The sequence below is a fragment of the Tasmannia lanceolata genome, unplaced genomic scaffold (genome assembly GCF_043159265.1).
Source record: "Tasmannia lanceolata isolate RefF3 unplaced genomic scaffold, GAP_Taslan_0.1 ptg000011l, whole genome shotgun sequence".
NCBI classification, from domain to species: domain Eukaryota; kingdom Viridiplantae; phylum Streptophyta; class Magnoliopsida; order Canellales; family Winteraceae; genus Tasmannia; species Tasmannia lanceolata.
The window spans coordinates 8,762,174-8,786,380 of NW_027518688.1; the positions used below are offsets into that span (position 1 = coordinate 8,762,174).

The 24,207-nt window shown below is 39.0% G+C and overlaps 1 long non-coding RNA gene across 1 annotated transcript; it reads left to right on the plus strand.

The window, feature by feature from the left end:
* The first annotated feature begins 210 nt into the window (after positions 1–210).
* Positions 211–21,168, plus strand: LOC143886132 (uncharacterized). The gene is made up of 3 exons (XR_013253688.1): positions 211–458; positions 8,608–8,675; positions 20,903–21,168. It is a non-coding gene; the product is annotated as an uncharacterized LOC143886132 (long non-coding RNA).
* Positions 21,169–24,207: the final 3,039 nt, after the last annotated feature.

Here is a 24,207-nt window from a genome sequence, read left to right on the forward strand (position 1 = left end):
GTCTTTTATTTGTAGATTTTTGCATTCTCGTAAGCATCCACTACAACAAAGTCATCAATTACCAGCGGGCTTAAAAACCGCTACTAAATGTGGCCCTTTAGGCGCCGTCACTTAGCCGATAGCTGTTATATTTTTGGAGAAAACAATGCGTTAACAAGCACTAAAAATTATCACTCGCGCCCTAATTTTTCTGTCCTGCACTTCCTACTTTTTCTCTACCGCTCCTTCTTTTCCATCCTCATCCCCTAACTTTTCTTTCACGAAATACCCTAGCTTTTCTCTCCCGCTCCCTCTTTTCCATCCTCGTCGGCGACCGATTAGGAGCAAAAAATAGCTCGTGAAACCCTAATCTGGGATAGGAGGGATTCTCCGAAGGGGGCTGATTTGGGGTTAGGGTTCTACCCTCTCCACCATCTTTCATTCCTTCTGGCCTGAGATCTGTACCATCTTCCAACCATGTGAGTCCTCCTGATTTCTCTTTTCTTTCTGAAAAAGGGTTTCAAGTTATTGCTTATTAGTTTGGGTGAAATTAGTTTCTTCTTTTTAGGTTTGCAAGGTAACGATCTCGGTTTCTTCTTTTTAGGTTTTGGTTATTGTCTAGGATTTAAGATGAGTTTGGTTATATTGTGTGAAGTTGGTTTTTATAGGCTTGATTCGAACCCTCTGAGTTTTGTTCTTTCTATCCAAGGATCTTAATGGTTTTTGTTTTTAATATAGATGGGTTCAGATTCTACTTTAATTGTAAATGTGTTATCACAATTGTTTGTTCTTTCTTTTTTGGATTCATTAGATTTTTTATATGATGATTGGGTATTCTCTCTCACTCACTCTGGTGAAGGCTTTGATTTTTTTTGTTTGATGTTGGTTTCTTATTGTGGCAGACTCTCCCCCTCCCTACTATATCACTACATGCTCATTGGACGTCTTTTTTATTTTCCTTATTTTTAAATGTTCCCTAATGCATTAATGGCCGGTGTTTTATATGGATGGGTTGTTATAATAATTTAGGGCTACTATTTGGATATATGGAATTTTTTTTCCAAGAACTGAAATGGGGCCATTAACCATTCTATGTATTTTTGTTGGCCAGATTGAAGAAAAAGAGAGAATGGTGTTCTTCACCTATAAAAGTGGAATGTGCTAGATGTTGCCTTAATCTATTTTTTCCCTTTGCCAAAAGCTATGCTGAACCTTTTTTTCTTCTATTTACTCTGCCAAGGCTGAGATTTGTTATGATATTTTTTATAAGGGGGTGGGGTTTGTTTGGATACGAAGCCTGTAATCTCTCCCTCCCCATCTCCATTTTTACTTTCCTACCAAATTCATTGCCACTAATAATACATACAGCCTTTTGATCTATCCAATCTATTATAGGGTTAGACAAGAATCATGTATTTTTAGGATCCAAATATGAAGACCTTCATTTCCCGGAATTTGATTAGATTTGGTATATAACTAAATTGTTTGAATGGCAGATGGGCATACTATTTTGAATGTAAATACATGGTGTTACCTTTGATGAATAAAAGTTCATTACTTCGGTCTATGAATGTTTGAATGGCTATATGTAAAATGTGGATCCCACAATGATAGGTCTGTGAAGTAAGTGTAAAGAACAGGGTCATTTCCAATACTATGTTTGGGCCCATCAACTATATCTAAACCCATGCATATAGTGGGACCTACTATTTTACACCTCATGCTATGTTGGCCCCCTTGATATCATTTCCCTTATATATATAGACACACACACACTACAACTTTTTGATATATCAAAACATTGCAATGCTGATCTCATATCCCTGTATATAATTATATATATGCTAATTAACAGTTCCTTTGTAAGATGACTTGCAGGATAGATAATCTATTTTTGTGCAGTTGAATGAAAAAATGTGCATTTACAATTGAGTACGACCTGAGTTGCACCCCTAAAATCATTTGTGCTAGTATTTGTATCGGTTGTTTTTCTATAAGAGAAAGAGAGGGATAGAGAGATCACATCATCGTGGACTGAACAATAAGATTCCGGATATGAATGTTGGAAGATGGACGGCCATAAGCAGTTCCATAAAGATCCCAACCGCTCTTTATCGCAATGCCATCACCCCCCCCCCCCCCCCCCCCCACTCTTATGTAGCAGTCTTCTATTACAATTCGTCCCATTTTTTGTTCTTGGGACAAATCGTCCCATTTTTTGTTGTTGTATCTCCTCTGTTGTGCAATTGTCTTGTATTCTAGTAACGATTGATTACCTGACCGCCTATGTGCATGACGCACCTGCAGGTTGAGCTAATGTAATGGCCATTAATACATAATCTATGTAATAATTGTTTCGAGCTTATTCGAGTTTTCTTGGCCGAGAGGCAAGTACAATTTTGTAACCCTAAACCAAAATAGTGAAACTCTTTTCCTGTCGATGTAGGCACACTGCCGAACCATGTTGTGGATCCCGTCCCGGTGAGGGGTGGCCCCACGAGGGTGTGTGTCTTGTGATGATGATAGCGCCTTTGTCCATTAGATTTGAATATGGTTGCTTTTTCCATAAATTTAGGATAAAAGTCCTAACTTCACGAAAGAAGCAACTGACCAGAGTCGCCACCTAGATTAGGGATCTAGGACCCATGATTAACTCTGTTAACATGGTCTACGTTTTGAGTTCTGGATAAGTTACCTGGTTACGAGGTCGGAAGGTGTACCGCACGAAGTGTATAGCATCGACCTTGCCTAACTTTTAAAAGCTTTAATTATTTAGTTTTAACTAACGGGGGGAATATGAATTTTATTAACCTAAGTGCATTCTAATTGTTTAGCCGTTCACAGTTTAGACTCATGCGGGCCAGGAGTGCATCCTACATGCAACTACATGCCTATGTGCCTATGTGAGTGTTTTTGACATTTCATGAGATTACTGCGATTCGGTTTGAGTTGAATTAGATTGATTGATTTGAGGTGGAGTGACCTATGCTATATGAACCTAGATTTAATGCAATGGACCTAAGTTACATTTTTAGTATATTTGTGAACTTTGGATTCTAAGAATTCTATTTTGAAAACCTAGAGTGTGATCTCTAAGTTTAGAGCCTAGAACTTTATGTTTTGGAGATTGGAATTTTTCATCTTAGATGATTATGAGTTCTTAGATTCTTTAAGATTTTTGAATTCTTTTGAGTTCCAAATTTAACAAACACAACTAATCATGCAAAGAAAGCAACTAGCATGTGATTCTAAGCTTACGATAAGAACAATTAAAGAGTTCTAAACATGCAACTAATCATGCAACTAAGCAAAAGAAAACATCTAACATGCAAAAAGGGTTTAAGGAAAAGAAAAGGGTGAATAGGGGAATGGAAGGGATGAAGAAGGGTGTAGGGGAACGAGAAGGATGGAGAAAGGTGTGACTGAACTTGGGAGTGCCAAGTTGCCTACGTACCCCGTGATGGGGATCAAGCCACACGTAGTTCCATTGGGAGATTTAAGATGAGATCTTAGATAGAAGACTCATGTTTGGATTTTGGGCCTTTGGACATTCGAGTTGAGAATTGACACCAACAGGTTGGACAAAGATTCATTTGGGAATGAAATTTAAGGAGCAGAAAGATGAGACTCGGACAAATGGATTAGGTTTGTGTTTAGGTTTGGTTGAGGAGATAGAAGTGTGACTCAATTGGACTTTGGGTGACTTTGTTAAAGGCCATGGGATGACTCAGTTAGGCAAAAGGGGTGCAACTAGGCTAGGAAAAGATGCAACTCGGTTTGGGTTAGGTTATATGACTCGATTGGGGCATGAAACGGTTGGAGTACGACTCGGTTAGGTATTGGGTCGAGTCCAGGTTGGCTATACGGATTGGTGGGGGCAATTGGATGTAGTGAGGTACAACAGGCCAAACAATATTGGTGTACAAGATGTGATGGATTGGGTGCTAGAGAGGGTAAGGTCTGTTAGAGCTATGGATACGAGGTAGAGTCGGATGAAGAGGTTCGGGTCTGATGGGTGAGGTCAAGTTGGTGTTGGGTTGGGTTGGGCTGGGTCGGGTCGGGTTGAGTCTAAGGGTGCGAGTTCAAGGTCGCGGTTTGGGTTTGGGATATGGTTCAGAGTTGGATCCGAGTCAGACTTGGGTTTGGATCTGAGTCGGACTTGGGTTGACTCAAATTTAGACTCGGACCATTGGGTTGGATAGTAGGGACTATGGGTCTTTTGCAGTTGGGATTATGGAAGTGGAGGATCGGTTGGCAATGGAGGGTCGGATGGAAATGGATATGAAGATGGGGTTACTGCCATGCATATGGGAAAGTGGGATGCGAATTAATAGATCGTGGGGGGATGATAGCATATGGGATGGTAGGGTGTGAATTAATGGATGGGAGCGTGATAGCATATGGGATGGTAGGGTGTGAATTGATGGATGGGAGAGTGATGGGATGATGGCATGGGATATGTAAACATGCTATAACTTTAAAGGGGAGGCGACAAGGTTCTGTTGGGATGTGATAAATAGGATATTGGATGGGAAATAAGGAATAGGTTAGTGGCTATGGGCCGGGTGTGTGAGGGTGAACTCCATGATGTGCGTGGCTGGATGGGTGTAAGCCATGGAATATATGGCTATGGAGTATGGGATGGGGATGTGGTCCTAGTGGAATTTATGTGATGGCATAGGAGCTGATGGCATAGGGGCCAATGGCTATGGATCGGCATGCAAGTTGCAGGTTGGGTCCGGTTGGGACGAGGCATGTCTGAGTGAAATGAAGTTTACGGGTTGCGGGTTGGTTCTGGATTGGCACTGTGGTTGAAGATATGGGTGCGGGCTACGGGCCGGGGTGCGACTCGAGGTACGTCTAAGGGTGTGGGTTAGGTTGAATTGGGTTGGGTTGAGTGCGAGTCGGGTTTGATCCGGGTTAGATGGACTTGGTGCAATTTTGGTTTGGACCGCGTTGGACCGGGTTGGATCCGGGCAGACTCGGGTTGGATTAGATCGGGTCGAGTCAAGTCGAATTGGACCCAGGTTAGCTTGGGTTGGATTGGGTTGAGTCCGGCTTGGCTCGGTCTGACTCGGGTTAGCTTAAACTAGACCTGGGTTGGGTGGGTTGAGTCGCCCAGATTGGGTCCGCTTGGGAGGTTCAGTTAGATCGGCTAGACCAGGTTGGATTGGGTCGGGGCGGGTGGAGCTGGGTGGGGTCGAAGTTGAGGTGGACCATTTGGATTGGGGTCTGTTGGGGTAAAGTTTGGTTGGGATTTATTCTAATAGAGTATGGATGGGAGCTGAGTGTAGTTTGATTGGGTGTGATAAATAGGAAAAGGTCTGATGGGGTGGTCGGATGGGATGTATAGGATGGGCATAGGCTTGATGGAATGTATCAGATTTGGGCTAGGCTAATGAAGCAGACTAGGAAGATGGGCTATGGGATGTGATGTTGGGCTATAGGGCATGGTGACTATCTATGGCTATGTGATTATGAGGATGGAAGCATGGCACATGGGCTTGAGGAATTATGGGATCTAATGCGTACAGTAGATGGATAACGAATGATATATGTGGGTGGTTGGATGTATGCTATGAAGGCATGCTATGGGGATGGGGATATGGGCTATGAAATAATGGATATATGCTTATGGGGCATGGTGAATGGGTCTGTTGGATTTAATGGGGTTGGGCGAATGAAGGTGGTGTTAGAGCTAGTCTTGGTTCAATGGGTTTTGGGTATGACTTGGATTGACTCGGGTTGGCTCGGGCTGACTTGGGTTGGCTCGGATTGAATCGGGTTAGGTTGGGGCTGAACTGGGTTAGGTCCGGGTTGGCTCGGATTGCGGTTCGGTTCAAAGTTGGACTGGGTGGGTTGGGTTGGACCGGGCTGGTCCGGATTGGGGTTCGGGTGGTACGGTTCGGGTTGACTCGAGTTGGCTGATTCAGGTTGACTTGGTTTGAACTCGGATTGAACCCGGGCTGACTTGGGTTGACTCGGGTTAAATCGGGGTGCCTCGTTAGATTCTCTTGAGTGGGCCTAGTTTATAACCAAATGATGGTGGGGTCCAAGTTTGTGACCGAATGGTGGTGGGGCCCAAGGGGATGGCCGAATGGTGGTGGGATAATTGTGAGGTCAAATGATCTAGAGAAGATCTGTTAGATCACTTTGGGAGCATGCTATGGGCTATGGGTATGTATGATGGGTGAATGGGCTATAGGCATGAAAAAGGTTTGATGGGATGAATGGAAATAGGTGAGGTAGGATGAGATGTGGGAAATAGGATATGGGATGGGGAATAGGGTGGTGACTATGGGTGGGGTGTGTGAGATGTGCCGATGAGTGTAGGCCATGGCATGACCGAATGGTATGGGGGATATGAAGCTGAAGGGTGTGGGGGTGAGGCTGAATAAGACTTGGGGCCTTTGGGAAAGAAAAAGGGTGTTAGGAAAGTAGGTCTGTGGCCATAGGTTGATTATTTGGAAAAAAGAAAATGAAAACAAAGAGAAGAGGGACTTGAGAGAGAAGTGAGGAATGAATTTAAATGCTAATCTCATATGCCTCCTACATTGATTTAGAATTAAAATAAAGGCTTACCTCTTTGAAGCTTGGAGGAGATCCTTTCTTGGTTCCAAATACTTTGAAGATGATCCCTTGTTGATAATGATTCCTTGAAGATGACTCCCAACCAAAAAATGATTCCTTGAAGATGAATGTTGAGAGTAAGTGAGAAGAGTAATTTTTGTGTGTGTGGGCTCTTGGAGTATTGAGTTGTTTTGGGATGGAGCAATGGAGAGGTATTTATAGGGGAATGTGTGAGCTAGGTTGCCTTCTTAGGAGCCTAAAGGTGTAGGGTGGAGATTGAGTGATGGAGAAAGGAAGGAAAAAGGATGGCCAAGATCGAATTTTTCTAAAATATTCTCCTCATTCTTTGGCATCTTCCATTTTAGCCATGGCCATGTTAAAAATGGCAGGCACTTATATGGTCAGTATCAAGCACTAAAGATTTAGGAACAATTCAAGGTCCAAGATGATGACACTTGTCCTTGGAATCTTTGTGGATTTGGAAGCAAATTTCAAGACAAGGGAAATGTCCAATTTGATTGCCTTTGTAGAGAATGGTAACGATTTGGATGGTTGCGATTAACTGCAATCTCCATGTGATCGAAAGAACGGGTGAGATGGGGTCTCCAAATATCCTAAAATCTTTGCAAAGATATGGAATAAGATTTGGTGGTTGAGATAAATTGCAATCTTTAGGGCATCGAAAGAATGGACGCGATGATGCCTTCAAATCTCCTGGAATCTTTGTAAAAGATATGGAATAAGATTGGGTGGTTGAGATCAATTTCGATCGAAAGAATGGACGAGATGATGCCTCCAAATCTCCTAGAATCTTTGAAATATTTTTCAAATATTTTGAATGTGAATATCGAAAAACGCAGTTTTCAGGAGATTTTGAAGTCCGATTTCGATAATTCATTCGCCGTTGGAATCGTTGATTTTTCCTCTTTCATTTAAGCACAATATTGCTGTAGAAATACTATGTTCAGAATTTTCGACCAATGCGAGCCTCCGATCTCCGTCGGTAGATTGTTTTTCCAAAGATCGAGCAAATCGGTGGTTCGAACGAACCAACTGATTCGATCAACTTTGGGTCAATTGTTAAAACTATTAAACCATGATATTGACAATAGTTGAGTCATTAGAAAGTTTTGATATCGATTATTTAATGGGACGATTTCGACGGATCTCGCTTATCCCGCCTTGATCCGTAACTTTTCACTGGATTTTTGCTTAATTAAAGTCGCCCAATGTTTAATCCAAATTTGAGATCGACCTTGATTGATATTATTTTGAATAAATGATCATAAAGAAAGATACCCAGGTAAAAAATCAGCCCTTGATCAAACGATTTACAGAAATCGGGTCTCATAATGGAATCAGGGTCCGAGTTGTGAAATGACACTAGCTTATTTTGTCCCGATTGATGATCCGTAAAGTCAGATCGAGATATTAATGCCTTAAAACATATAAATCAATGATAGAGGGACTCTTACTTGGATTTAACGCTCTAAGTCACCAATCAGGGCATTTTTCCAATTTTTCGGATCTAATCGTCTTACCAGGTACATCTCTTTATCATTTTGGTTTTCAGGGAATGTGAGGATGCATATTTTACTAGTGAAATTCGATGGATCAATATATTAGGTTATTGTTGGTTAAAGTGTACCAAAATGAGGGTGTCTACACACGTAAATATTGCATTCTTGCTTTGGGCGATTATTTTTCTTGCATCTCTTCTTGTCATTTGTTGTTCATCACGTTTGATCCTATTTTGTGAGATTAGAGATTTCTCAATTTTCTACTTTCTTCATCTTCCTTGATAGATTTTTTGTCATCACCGAAGAAAAAAAAAACAGGTTTAGAATTTAAGTCTTTTTATCTTTTGTCCATTTATTCTTGAACTTGAGGCGTGATCATAGAGTTATGTTCCATTTATTGAAACTATGCAAGGGCATATATCTTTTATACCATCTATAGGACACATAATATTGGTCTTAAAATTTTCTTAGTATTGGAATGCTACGTGGGTAGATTTAATGACACCTTATCATGTAGTCTCTCTTTTTTGTTTATCAGGTTCTCTATGTGATTGGTGATATATCCCTCCTTCATGATACAAATGGACTGGCAATTCTAAACCAAAGGTATGAGAACATGTTTATGTAAGTAGAAGATGCTTCATAAGTACTGATAATTATCTTGGAGTTATTAATTTGTCATGATCCATAGAACATAGCATCTCGTGGAACAATGAAGGCTTTAAGTTAACAACCTTCCCACCAGTCAACCATTGTTTTGAAGTTTGCCCATCAAACAATTCTTGGAAAGCTCTATAATTTGTAAATGAATGTTTATAGTTTAGACTAAGACATCCCTTGTGTTATTTAAAATAAAAAAAATCTAATATTGTAAGCAATAGTTTACTGAATTGTAAATTTTCATATTAGTTCATGACTTTACATGATATGTCATGGTGTTTTTGCAACCTTCATGATTGCTACAGTATACTGGAAAAAAAAATAGCATCAAAACCCCAAAATCCAGAACAGTGATTATGATATGTACCATTGATGCTTCTAACTTCCATTTTTCAGAATCTCCAGTGGGTAAGAAATATTTTGTATGCAATGAAGCCTATGAGTGAATCTAAAGGCATTCAACAACCCCTAATCGATTTTCTTTGAGAGATGTGAATGCAATGTTCGTTTGTTAGTGTTGGAACATGGCTTTCTTGTAAACAGTATAAAAGTTATATATATATATATATATATATATATATATATATATATATATATATATATATATAAGATTATAAGGTCTAGAGGTCAAATGGCATGGAATAGCAATACACTAAGTACATGTAATTCCATTATTTGCATAATAGCCAGCATTGGTATTGCCTTATGGAGGTGAAATATACAAGTAACATCGAACCAAGCTAGAATGTGACCAATTCTTTCGATTTGGCTAAGGATATCTACTATAGAGTGGATTCTTAATTCAACCAATTTATCGCCAACGATGAATTTCTTCCAATCCTCAGGGGCAGTGATGAAAGACAGATGATCTGGCTATTTACCCAAGCTCATGGGCTAGGAAATAAAATTAGATTAGGCTCATGAGCCTGGACTTTAATGTACGGTTTGAATATAGTTATGTTGACACATTTTGGTATGGTAACCTGCCAGAACATTTTCTGGCAGCCAAAGATCACCGCCACGATTGACCTGAGATGATATGTGGTACAGGAAGCATTGCAGGGTGGCAGAAAGACAATCCCGTCTGTGTTCCCTTCATGGTGAATGTACAACAACTTGAGTTCCCACAAACCCGACAATAGACCTATCATCTCTCTAAAGAGGTCAATGAGCTGCCTAGAAGGCTTTGACTCCCTCTATAATATAAAGCATATTGTAGAATGGATATGTAGGACAACGAGGTGCTAAGTAATAAACACGTTTATTCACCTAGGGTACATAAAGATGTCTAAGAAAGGATTTGAGTTGATTTCTTAGACAAGGCATTAAATACCATAGTTTTGCTAGAAATGACAATGTAAACAAGTTTAGGTACTCAATTTTCTAGCAAGTGCCATATTTGTCCAAAATAGAGTTTAAAGAATAATATTTTGGCATATTCACAACTCAAATACTATTTGATGCCATAAATTTCTATTTGAGTTCAAGTCTTTAAACCTATAGGTTTCTTCTCTTTTTTTGTTTTGCTAGAGAGATGTGATAGATCGTACAACCTAGCTTCTAGCAACTACCAAATAATGTTCAAATTTGAGGATATACTTGTAAGTACAATTTGAACACATGGGCAAATGATGTGGTTGATTTTCCTATTTAGCACAAATTATGGTTTTCACATTGAATGCTCTATTATGGTTGTCATGTGGATGAATGACTTATTCTAAGTGCATGATGATTTTTAAGTATATGTGAGCACTTAGACTAGGAAACTCAAAATGAAATTCAATTAGGCTCATTATATCAAAGTCTCATATTAACTACATTTAAGCATATAGACTATGAATTATAAGAAGATATATAGATACATGTTATTTAAATAAAGATAGGCATATAGTATCTATACACTCATATTTTGAAAAGATTTTCAAATTAAGCACATTGAATATTGATACAATAAGGTTAACCAACTATAAGCATACCGTATCAAAAATTTATTTTCAAATGATATTTCATTTTAAGCTCATTACCCCTAAATTTACTAATCATATGATGTGATTCAAGTAGGGGATTTTGGAACCCAAACTATGTTGGTTCCAAGCAAGTTGATGTATCTTTTCTAACCGAAACAAACTTACTACTATTTACAAATCTAAACTTGCATTTAGATTTGTCATGTCCAAATCTACCACAAATATCACAAGACATATATGAGTAGGTAGATGGACGGGATGAACAAGATGATTTACAAGAATGACTATGATGAAAACTATGTTTTACACTTTCTTGTAAATAATAATTTTTCAACAGTAATGTTTCATTCTTGATTTTCAAGTCATTGATTTTCGTTTTAAAATTCATTGATTCAAGAGATGAAAATATTTTGATTTTCTCTTCTTCTTTAAGGAGTTGGTTTTCTTCTCTTAGTGATGCAATGGTTTCACCTAATTCAATAAAATCCTTTTTAAACACTTCATTTTCTTCACTAAGATGTGCATGATCTATTTTTAGTGACCTAAACTCATTGTTAATACTAGCTAGAGAGTTTTTCAAGTTTTCATTTTTAGCTAGTTGATCCTCAAGTTTCTTATCCAATTCTTGAAGTGCATTTTGTAGTTCTTCAAAAGTGAAATCAAATTTTCTAAAGTATTTTTATGTGATTCATCAAGTAATCCTGTTAAGCATAAAATTTCACTTTGACAAGATTTTTCAAATTTGTTTAACACATCTTTAGCATTTTGATAAGAAGATATTTTATCATAGGTGGTAGGTGGCAAGGCACAACATATAACAAATTAGGGCTTTAGTGTTAAGTGAAGATAATTTTTTATAATATTCATTTAATCCTTTAGATTTAGCATTTAAAACAAATCCATTTTCAATTATCCTTACCATATCTTTATCTAGACCTTTTAAGTATGTCTTCATATGGATCGACCATGATCCATAATCTGAACCATCCAAAATAGGTAGTCTAGATCCCTTCTTTTAAAATTGCCAAAAATTTGATCTTTTAACTCTTAACCGGTTAGGGTCTCAATCAAGCGCCCTAGCTCGGATACCAATTGAAATCCAAAGAGTAACCCGGTTTGGCAACCTAGAGGGGGTGAATAGGTTGTTTATGAAAAAAATTTCTTTAAAAAATGTTTCCCAAAATCACCCTAGTTTTATCCCTTGTTTAATTAAATTTGAAATGATTGAACTTAAAAATAATAGTACAAATTAATATAAGTTGAAAACCCTTATTGATTAACAAACTTAATTAAGTAATTAATAGCCTAATTAGCAAGGTATAATTATTCAATCAAAACCATAATGCTAACTACTCACTCAATTCCAAATATGTAAAAATGCAAGCACAAATAAATAAGAGAGTGAGGGAGTGAGAGATAGAGAAATACCACACAAGTGACACATGAATTTATAGTGGTTCGGCCAACGGCCTACTCCACTCTACTCAAGGTCGCACTTGAGGATTTTCACTATTAAGACCTCCACGATGCCGTGCTCCGAGGCTATTACAATCCCAAGGGAATTAAATGATGATGCTCTTGCCACCTTTACAATGTCTCTCCTACACGGCCAAGAACTAAGCCAACAACGTCTCTCCTACACGGCCGAGAACTAAGCCCTTCTTCCAAGAGAATACGGATGCCCTTGCCACCGATCGAACAAAGAAGAAGAAAATAGCTTTGCCTCTATGTAGGCTACACTGCACAATGAAGCTCCTAATATACTCTCAAAGATGAATACAAGTGATGCCTAAACCAATCTCAAAGGATTTTCTCCAAATCAAGGCACAAGAGGTTGGTGAGAGATTTTGCCCAAAAATATTTACAAGTGAATTTCAAGGGTTCTTTAAGGTTGGAACATGTTCATCATCATGTTTTGAACCCATACAATGGGTATATATAGAGTCCCAACACAATATGACCGTTTCAGGGGGCAAACTAGTAATTTTCGGGTCAAAAAGTCAACTAGCTGTTGGACCCCCAACGCCTATTTTTTTTTAGTCCAGGGGCTTTCTCGGAGTTCTGAGAAAATGTCTCAGAATTCCAGCTAGGAATTCCGAGAACAATTCTCAGAATTCCGAAACTGGATTTCCAGCAGGATGTTTTGATTTTGTAAAATTCATATCTCCTTCATTTCTTATCGGAATTCGATGTTCTTATACTCTAAGGATATGAAAAAATGAGAGCTATCTGTTAAAAATATTTTAAATAAATTTTGATAGGATTTAGTTGCTGGTCCTGGTTGTTTCTTAGGAACTTTGTTTTGTTCAATGTTGTGTTGAATGCCATATGGGTCCCAACATATTGGTATACCACCATGGCCATTCACTTATCCATTTAAGTCCTTAAAGGGTGTGTTAGTCTCTTTGAAAAATATATTTTTAGGGATTTTAAGATGTGCCTTGATCAAGAGAAAACACAAGAGAGAAAGGTGATACATACTACCATTCTAAGTACTCTCTTGAACTTCTCTTTAGCCAATCTTCATTTGATCTTCAATGTGGTTCTTGGCTTGCTTTGGGATCCTCAAAGTTGAGCTTCTTTCTTTGACACCTTCCAAGGATGATGTCACCATTTGGTTCATGCTCCTTTGTCCTTTGCATTGCTTGTTGATCCTCTAGCTTTGGCCTTCATTGATTTTTCCAGATTGTCCAAATGCTTGATGTGGATGATGTTTAGCTTCTCCTTGGTTAATCCTCCAAGGTGTGATTGGTCCAAGTATGTTCCGAGCTCCTTTGCCATTGTGTTTGGTTCATCTTCAAGCATAGGCCAACAAGGTGTGTGCTAGTATGACTTGACTTGTGTAGGACCTGTCTGAAGCACAACACTCAAGGCAAACGATTAGCCCATAAAGAACTAATCAATTTGGATTTGTTGATCATCAAAACAAGGTAAGAGGATGAGCCCTTGGGCTTACAAAGCCAATACGATCAAGGTGCTAAGTAGTTTAACTTTATAGATTGTATTGGAGAGCTTTTTCAAGTGGTTTTGCATTTTAAAGTGTTTTTCAATCGTCTTTCAAAACCAACCTTAAAACCTATTTGTATTTAATGTAAAATTATTTTCAAAGGTCATAAATGTTATTAAAATAAAATTCCATAGCCCAAGAACGAAAGCAGAAGCGCTAACCAAAGTTTACAAATGAAAAGGAATGACATTAGGAATTGAATTATGAAAACAGCAGCTTAAACCTGATTAAATGGGTCCAAAACATTTTCAAATATTTATGAAAATATTTTTAACAGATTTCTCTCATTTACTCATATCCGTAGTGTATAAGAACTTTAACATCCTGCGAGAAACGATTGAGATATGAATTTTAGAAGATCGCGGCCAGAAATTGTTCTTGCAGCCGTGGTCGACCGGGCCGGTCCTGAACCCCCGGTCGACCGGCCGACCGCTGAACCCCCGGTCGACCGGGGCAGTAAATTTTTAGTTTTTTAAAATTCCAGATGGCCCTGCCCCGGTCGACCACCACGGCGCTAGAAACTAGCCGTTGGGGCATAACGGCTAGTTGCTTTTTTGACCCGTTTTTTATCTTTTCTTGCCCAAACTACCCCAAAATGGTCATGAATGACTGTGGGCTATAAATATGTCGTTCTATAATGGATTAAGAGACTTTTGGACTTATTAAAAATCATACTTGAGCTTAAACCTTCAAATCCATTAATTTCTTCAAAGAGCTTTGAACTTGCATATTTCATTTTGAAGAAGATCTCCATAGGGCTTTCATTTGTGTTATCTTTTAGAGAGCTTTGAGAGCTATTATCTTTGTATCAAGCCTATCAAGGGGCTAAAGAGAGTTTTTCTTTATTTGTTCTTCTTTGTATTGAGTGTCTCCTATTCGGTGTGATAAGAAAGGTGAATCTAGGAGTTGTGAGAGGGGTTTCCGCTTCAGCCTTAAGGAGAAGCTTGATTATAAGACGGTCTTCGATTCGGCCCATTAAGAAAGGTGAATCCAGAGCTAGAGGATTTTTCCCCTCGGAGGTGGAGAAGGCGTGTGTAAAGCTTTCAACAATAGTGGAGAATTCCCAAGGAAAGACCAAGTACTTGGGTAGTGAAGTAGTTCCGTTAGTGACCGAACCACTATAAATCTTTTTTTGGTCTCCTTCCACTTCTCTTACCTCTTTGTGGTGATTGGTAAATTCTAACATTTCTTGTGTTTATGTGTATATTGAACAAGGGTTAGAAAATATAAGGAAAATTTGTTAGAAAAATGCAAAGTTTTGGTTAAATTGTCAAGTAAGGGTACATTCTCTTTTTTGTAAAATAAGGGCTGTCAGGTGCTTCTAGAAATCCCAAAGGACAAGAATACTCTCCCTCCTCTTTTTCCCTTCACCTTTTTAGCTCACTTCCCTATGCATTTTCACCTACCCTATGACCTTTTCCCTCCACCTTTTCACCCTCTTCTTCCCCAAACGTAAGAAACTCCATGAAACCCCATGGAAGCTTGCCATTTCCAAACGTTCTAAGCTCCATTTCCATTGGCTTTTGATAAAAACCTCCATTGTGAACACCCTCTTCTTCCCCAAACGTGAGATTTCTTCGTGTGCGCCGGTAGGTCCTCTCTTGATTAGGTTAAAGATGTTGTTTTCATGTTGTGTGATTTTTTGGTTTATTCTCATCCTCTCTTGCTGAGGTTTTAGATGAATCTTTTGACCCCTCTCTTTCTCTCTCTCAATGGTTCAATGGTTGTAAAGTTTTTAAATGGTTCAATGTTTGTAAATCCAATATCAAACTCATTATCAATCCCATTATCAATCCTATTTGGTTGCTTTATGTACACAATCAATTTATACAATTCGAACCATTACGTAGACCTTGGTTCCAAGAGTGTAAGTAGTGGATCCAAGAGTGTACATAGACTTTCATACACTTTATAAGTGATTATGACCGTATTAATAGTGGTTAAGGTACTCATACTCAGTATGTATATAATCGGAACCATTATGAACACCTCGGAACCATAATTTATTGGTTCCAAGAGTGCAAATAGTGCTTCCAAGAGTCTAAAGTATGGTCCCAAGAGAGTAAATAGGGGTTCATGCTTTGTAAAGTGGTTTAATACACTGGGAACCATTATTTAGACCCTGGAACCATAATTTAGTGGTTCCAAGAGTGTAAGTAGTGGTTCCAAGAGTGTAAATAGACATCCATGCACTTTATAAGTGATCATGAGTGTATTGATAGTGGTTAAGGTAGTCATACTCAGTATGTATATAATCAGAACCATTATGAACACCTCGGAACCACAATTTATTGGTTCCAAGAGTGTAAATAGTGCTTCCAAGAGAGTAAATAGGAGGTCATACTTTATAAAAGTGGTTTAATTAATATTAGTTCTGAGGTATAAAATGTGGTTTCCAAGTGGTTTCGAGGTAGAAATTGTGGTTCCCTAGTGGTTCCAAGGTATAAAATGTGGCTCCCTAGTGGTTCCGTGGTAGAAAATGTGGTTTCGTAGTGGTTCCAGGGTATAAAATGTGGTTCCCTAGTGGTTCCGGGGTATAAAATGTGGTTCCCTAGTGGTTCCAGGGTATAAAATGTGATTCCCTAGTGGTTCCGGGGTGTAAATGGGGTTCCCTAGTGGTTCCGAGGTATAAATGGTAGTTCTATAGTGGTTCCGGGGTATAAAATGTGGTTCCCTAGTGGTTCTGAGGTATAAAATGTGGTTCCCTAGTATAAAATGTGGTTCCCAAGTGGTTTCGGGGTAGAAATTGTGGTTCCCTAGTCGTTCCGAGGTATAAAATGTGGTTCCCTAGTGATTCTGTGGTAGAAAATGTGGTTCCGTAGTGGTTCGGGGTGGTATAAAATGAGGTTCCCTAGTTGTTCTGGGGTATAAATTGTGGTTCCGTAGTGGTTCCGGGGTATAAAATGTGGTTCCGTAGTGGTTCCGGGGAATAAAATGTGGTTCCCTAGTGGTTCCGAGGTATACAATGTGATTCCCTAGTGGTTCAGGGGTGTAAATGGGGTTCCTTAGTGATTCCGATGTATAAATGGTGCTTCCATAGTGGTTCCAGGGTATAAAATGTGGTTCCCTAGTGGTTCCGGTGTATAAAATGTGGTTCCATAGTGGTTCCGGGGTATAAAATGTAGTTCCCTAGTGGTTTCGGGGTATAAAATGTGGTTACCTTGTGGTTTCGGCGTATAAAATGTGGTTCGCTAGTGGTTCCGAGGTATAAAATGTGATTCCCTAGTGGTTCCGGGGTGTAAATGGGGTTCCCTAGTGGTTCCGAGGTATAAATGGTGGTTCCATAGTGGTTCCAGGATATAAAATGTGGTTCCCTAGTTGTTCTGAGGTATAAAATATGGTTCCCTAGTATAAAATGTGGTTCCCTAGTGACTCCGGGGTATAAAATGTGGTTCCCTAGTGGTTTCGAAAGGTGAAAGACAGTGATATAAGTGCATTCCCCATTGATGTAGTGGCCGATCGGCCATACAAGCTAACAGGTATGTTACGTGCTATTACTTCAGTTTAGGAAACCTCTGTAAACGATTAATTCTTATTGTTGCATATATTCTTCATGTTTTGCAGCCACGACTGTGGGCTGTTCGTTTTGAATGAGATGGAATACATCAATCGTGACGCTAGCCTCGATTTCACCCAGAAAGTCATTACGGCTATACGAGCTTCTTGACTTTCCAAAATGTTGAATGGGGTGTATGGGATAGTATCCCCTTAACTCTTCGACACTCTTACCTGGGAGACATTGTTGTTGGTTGTCCTTTTCAAAATTGAGGGATGGCGAAGCTAGTGATGAAGAGGAAGAATATCATGCCAAAGAAGTGGAAGTTGAAGAAGTCATGGATGTTCCAGAAGAGATCGTCTCATATGATTTTTGAGTAGGGGTAGGAATAGATCACACTCTCATTTTTTTTTTTAACTTTTAAATGTTGATTGTATGTTTAATTTCAACTCATAACTGACACAGCTGAGACTTTTTATTTCAGTCCCTATGTTCAATGAAACCAAGATGCAGGTGCTAATTTTTCTTTCAGCCATTGGTCTCTCACTACGAACCCCATTCCAGAATCCAAACACTGGGCAATGTACTGGACTGTACAGAATGTTATCCAGAAAAATGCCTATTCGACTGGACTTCATTCGGAAGTCCGAATATTGTTTGGAAGTCTGACTCGGAAATCCGAACAAAGATTCGGACTTCCGAATGTTGTCCAATAAAATACCTATTTTACTGGACTTCATTCGGAAGTCCGAAATTTTGTTTGGAAGTCCAAACAAAGCTTCGGACTTCCGAATGGAGTCCAGTAAAATGGCCATTCTACTGGACTTCATTCGGAAGTCCGAAATTTGTTTCGGACTTCCGACCAATGTCCAGTAAAATGGCTATTTTACTGGACTTCATTCGGAAGTCCGAAATTTTTTTCGGCCTTCCGACTCGGACTTTCGAACAAGGATTCGGACTTCCGAACAAGGATTCGGACTTCCGAATGAAGTCCAGTACAATGCCCAGTGTGCTGGACTCTATTCGAAAATTTGAATCTTTGTTCGGACTTCCGAGTAGGGCTACATACACATTGTTGTCCACAGATGGAAGGGTTACGATGATCCGACGGAGCTGATTTTTTGGGCACACCCTATATATGTGAGGGCCCATCAAATGAACGCTTTGGATGATCCAAACAATGTGGGCCCACTGAGTTTTCGGTAGTGTTTAGATTCGGAGGGGTGTATGGGGTCTTCATTAGCATTGACTGTGTTTCAAAGAGGGGGCCTACCTTATACAAATTCAAGCTATAATAATTTAACTCTTCGAACCCCAATGATATTAGAATTTCCCGAACACAACTTCCACTCTTGGAACCAATTTAATACAAATAGAGAGAGAGAGAGGTAAACGTAAAATCAATGTACAGTTCCGACCAAATAGTGGCTACAATAGCATTTAATTTCTACTAATTCTGTGTGAGTAAGTATCATGTGCAGTAACAAGTGTCCCAAATCAATGCCACTTTGTAGAAAAAACAAACAACTCCATTCCCAAGCAAAGAAAGGAGGTGCGAAGGACACACCGGACCTACAAAAGAAACTTACAACAATCAATAAAATAATGGGTTTTATACCCCGAAACCAGTACGGAACCACATTTTATACCTTGGAACCACTACGGATCCACATTCTATATCCCAGAACCACTCGAGAACCACATTTTATACCCCGGAACCATTATGGAAGCACCATTTATACCTCGGAACAACCATGCAACCACATTTTTTACCTCGGAACCATTAGGGAACCACATTTTATTCCCCGGAACCACTAGGGAACCACATTTTATACCCCGAAACCACTACGGAACCACATTTTATACCCCAGAACCACTACGGAACCACATTTTATACCCCAGAACCACTACGAAACCACACCACTAGGGAACCCCATTTACACCCCGGAACCACTAGGGAATCACATTTTATACCTCAGAACCACTAGGGAACCACATTTTATACCCCGGAACAACTACGGAACCACATTTTCTACCACGGAACCACTAGGGAACCACATTTTATATCTCGGAACGATTAGGGAACCACAATTTCTACCCCGGAACCACTTCGGAACCACATTTTATACTAGGGAACCACTTGGGAACCACATTTTATACCTCGGAACCACTATTAATTAAACCACTTTTACAAAGCATGACCTCCTATTTACTCTCTTGGAAGCACTATTTACACTCTTGGAACCAATAAATTGTGGTTCTGAGGTGTTCATAATGGTTCGGATTATATACATACTGAGTATGACTACCTTAACCACTATCAATACACTCATGATCACTTATAAAGTGCATGGATGTCTATTTACACTCTTGAAACCACTACTTACACTCTTGGAACCACTAAATTATGGTTCCAAGGTCTAAATAATGGCTCCCAGTGTATAAATTGATTGTGTACATAGAGCAACCAAATGGGATTGATAATGAGATTAATAATGGGTTTGATATTGGATTTACAAACATGGAACCATTTAAAAACTTTACAACCATTGAACCATTCAACCATTGAACCATTGAGAGAGAGAAAGAGAGAGGGGTCAAAAGAGTCATCTAAAACCTAAGCAAGAGAGGATGAGAATAAACCAAAAAATCACACAACATGAAAACAACGTCTTTAACCTAATCAAGAGAGGACCTACCGGCGCACATGAAGAAATCTCACGTTTGGGGAAGAAGAGGGTGTTCACAATGGAGGTTTTTATCAAAAGCCAATGGAAATGGAGCTTAGAACGTTTGGCAATGGTAAGCTTCCATGGGGTTTCATGGAGTTTCTTACGTTTGGGGAAGAAGAGGGTGAAAAGGTGGAGGGAAAAGGTGATAGGGTAGGTGAAAATGCATAGGGAAGTGAGCTAAAAAGGTGAAGGGAAAAAGAGAAGGGAGGGTATTCTTGTCCTTTGGGATTTCTAGAAGTACTGACAGCCCCTATTTCACAAAAATAAAGAACGTGCGCTTACTTGACAATTTAACCAAAACTTTGCATTTTTCTAACAATTTTTCCAAAATATAAATGATAAGAAATATCTAAACCCTAATTGTGTTATCTTGATTACTTGAACTAGGGTTTGATATAAATAGCTTAAAATTGGCAAATTGATTTTAACCTCCACACCTAATTAAGCCAAAATTTCTAATTGACCAATTCACTCCCCCTCTTGGGTTGCCACAGTTGCATTTCACCTCTATAGAGTGGAGGGCTAGGATCAGCCTATGGAAATGATTTTAGGGGCACAACCTATTTCTGTTGTGTTCCATCACATGGATGGTTTGGATCAACCTATGATGTGGTCTATACAGTTCTTTGTCGGCTCGTGCATCGCACAGGGTTTTTTACTAGTGTGTGTGTGTGTGTATATATATATATATATATATATATATATATATATATATATATAATTTATTACTCCTCGTATTATATTTACTGGCTACTAATATTCAGAAGACTGTCTTTGGATTATGGGACGAACTCAGTTTGTTTTACGATCTCTCATTGGCCGCTTAGAGCTTTTTGGCGTGTGCACTTTCACATAATTATTCACCACTCTTCTTTACATACATGATCGATGTGACTTGTTAATGCTAAGATAAATTGAAGCTTTAATTTTGGGTCAATGAATAAATTTAATGTACGTGTGTTTTCTTTCAGGTTATCATGGAGTGGGGAAGCTTTCATTCTTCTCATCTTCCAATCACATAATTCAAGCTCTAAGGCATCCCCATGGATTTGTTTTACTTATCTATGACACATGTAGCCTTTAAGGCATCCCCATGGATTTATTTTGCTTGTTTGTGACACTTGTAGCCTTTAAGGCATCCCCATGGATTTATTTTGCTTATTTGTGACACTTGTAGCCTTTAAGGCATCCCCATTGATTTGTTCCATCATTTTTAAATTTTCTATTGTTTAAATAAATTAAAAGTTCTTTTATCAAAGTGTCCAGGTGCTTCTTTTGTAAAACTTGGTTTTGCATGTGTCACAGGTTCTAATATGTGAAGCAGGTTCTTTATGTGTCATGAGTTTTAATTTGTAAAGCTGGTTCTGAATGTGTGTATTGTACCCATGTTTTGGGATATTTCTGCATTTTGGTATCTTAAAAAAAAATCGTGCTTTTAGCAGCGGTCATGACCGCTGGTTTAGAGGTATGCAATTAGTGTAGAATAACTTTTACCAACGGTCATGACCGCTGGTATGTATCTCTAGCTCAACTAAAGAAACATGTATTTACTAGCTGTCATAATCGCTTCTAATTATAAGAGGTACAGTAGCGGTCATTTTACCAGCGGTCATGACCGCTGGTATATATCTCTAGCTCAACTAAAGAAACATGTATTTAGGGCTGTTCACTATACGGTTAAAACCGAAATAACCGACCGAACCGAATTTGGTCGGTTATTTCGGTTCGGTTTTTTTATGCTTCGGTTCGGTTTCGGTTAACAAGTTGTACCACTTTCGGTTTTCGGTTTCGGCTTCGGTTTTTGTTAAAAAAAATCGGTTATACCCGATTAACAGTATAGTAGCTTTTGTTAAGATTCAATCTGCTCTTTTGTTTGTCCTTTTTTATCTTTGCCCATTTGTTTTTAGTGAAATTCAAAATGCTTTTTGCCTTTTGGCAGCTTTCGAGCACTAATACCATTTCTCCAAAACCGCTGGTCTATTCAAAACCATGGGCTTGTTTTTACATCTTCCAAGAAAGTTATGACAACCCACGTGAGTCGCCTGCAAGACTCTCTCTGCAAAAAGAAAGAGAAGGGAGAGAAGCATAAGAAAACACCCATTTTTTCTGCTACTGTTTTTCTCCCTTCTTCCAAAAAAACAAACCCAAACTAGCAAGGGCAAATATAGAGAAGCAAAAAACCCAAATCATCCAAAACCCCTCTTCTATTCTCCCTTGTTCAAAGAACCCAAATCATCAAAAAAAGATAGAATAGAGAGAGATATGACTTCGAGGGATCATCAGGTAGGCTACCCACATGGAAGGAGAGGGAAAATAAAAAGAGAAGAGAGAGGAAGAGAAGGTATGGGAGATGGGTTTATATTGATCCGTGATATTTGCATGGGGATAGTTTGATCTCTTTTGGGTTATGGAATTTGGGGTTTTGGTTTTGTTGTTGGTTTTTGGTTTCAATTGGGTTTTTCTTGGTGGTGTGGGAGATGGGTTTTAAAGATGGGTGAGATTTGGGTGGGGGTAGACTGATAGTTTGATCTCTTTTGGGCTATGGAATTTTGGTTATAACCGAACTAACCGAAGAACCGAATTTTTTTTCGGTTTCGGTTCAAGTTCGGTTAGAAATTAATTCGGTTCGGTTTTGGTTATCTTTTTTCCCTAACCGAAATATTTCGGTTCGGTTACTTTTGGCTAATTCGGTTCAGTTTTAACCGAATGAACAGCCCTACATGTATTTACCAGCGATCATGACCGCTGCTAATTATAAGAGGTACGTAATAGCTGCGGTTATGACCGCGGGTAAAGCATACACCGACGAGATGAATACTCGCAGACGGAAGACCGCGGGCAAATATAATACCAGCGGTCGTTGGGACTTTTAACAGCGGTCATGACCGCTGCTAAATATAGGTTTTGTTGTAGTGATCATTCCGTAACTCCTCCAATTCGGCAAGTTGAAGTCTTATTTGATTTCCTGCCCCAGACAAATCGAAATTTAGTTTCTTAATAGCCCAAAAAGCTATATGTTCTAATTCAACCGGGAGATGACGCACTTTTCCATACACAAGGAGGTAAGGAGAGTGATCAAGATGAGTCTCAAATGCCATCCTATGAGCCCACGAGGCATCCATTAATCTAACGGACCAATCCTTCCAATTTGGATTAATTGTCTTCTTTAAAATTTGCTTAATTTGCCTATTCAAAACCTCCACTTGGCCACTCGTTTGGGGATGAAAAGGGGTAGCCACTTATGAGTTATCCCATATTTCTTCATAAGAGCCTCAAAAGGTATATTACAAAAATGTTTTCCCCTATCACTAATTATGGTGCGAGGAGTACCAAAGCGAGAAAATATGTTTTCTTTTAAAAAATGGACCACCACCTTGTGGTCATTGGATTTGCAAGCGAATGCCTCAATCCACTTTGAAACTTAATCTAATCCTAACAAAATATACAAATTACCAAAAGAGTTAGGAAATGGACCCATAAAATCGATACCCCACACATCAAAGATTTCTACCACTAAGATCTGGTTGAGGGGCATCATGTTCCTCTTTGCAACTCTACCTAATGAGTGACAAGACCTACAAGCCTTACAAAACTCAAAAGAATCCCTAAAAAGAGTCGGCCAATAGAAACCACATTGGAGAAGTTTGTGGGCGATTTTCTTCGCACTAAAATAGCCACCACATGCTTGATCATGGCAAAAGGATAGGATCGAGTGTTGCTCATGATCGGGAACACACATTCGAACAATTTGATCCGAGCAAGTTTTAAACAAGTAAGGGACATCCCAAAAGAAATACTTTACCTGTGAGTGAAACCGATATTTGTCTTGGTTGGACCAATGATCCGGTGTCGCACATGTAAACAAATAATTCACAATATCCGCATACCAAGGCTCACTAGAAATAGCCAACAACTGCTCATCAGGAAAATTCTCATTAATTGGACTTTTGTCATCCTTTGTATTAGGTAATCTAGACAAGTGATCGACAACCAAGTTCTCCGTACCTTTTTTAACTCTAATTTTCAAATCAAATTCTTGAAGAAGTAAACCCACCGAATGAGGCGAGCCTTTGCATCTTTCTTTCCTATGAGATACTTGATAGACGAATGATCCGTATAAATTATCAAATGTGATCCAATCAGTAGGATCGAAACTTCTCAAGTGCAAATACAACAGCTAAAAATTCTTTTTCCGTAATGGTGTAGTTGATTTGTGCATCATTGAGAGTCCTACTTGCATAATAGATTACATGTTGTAATTTATAAATCCTTTGAC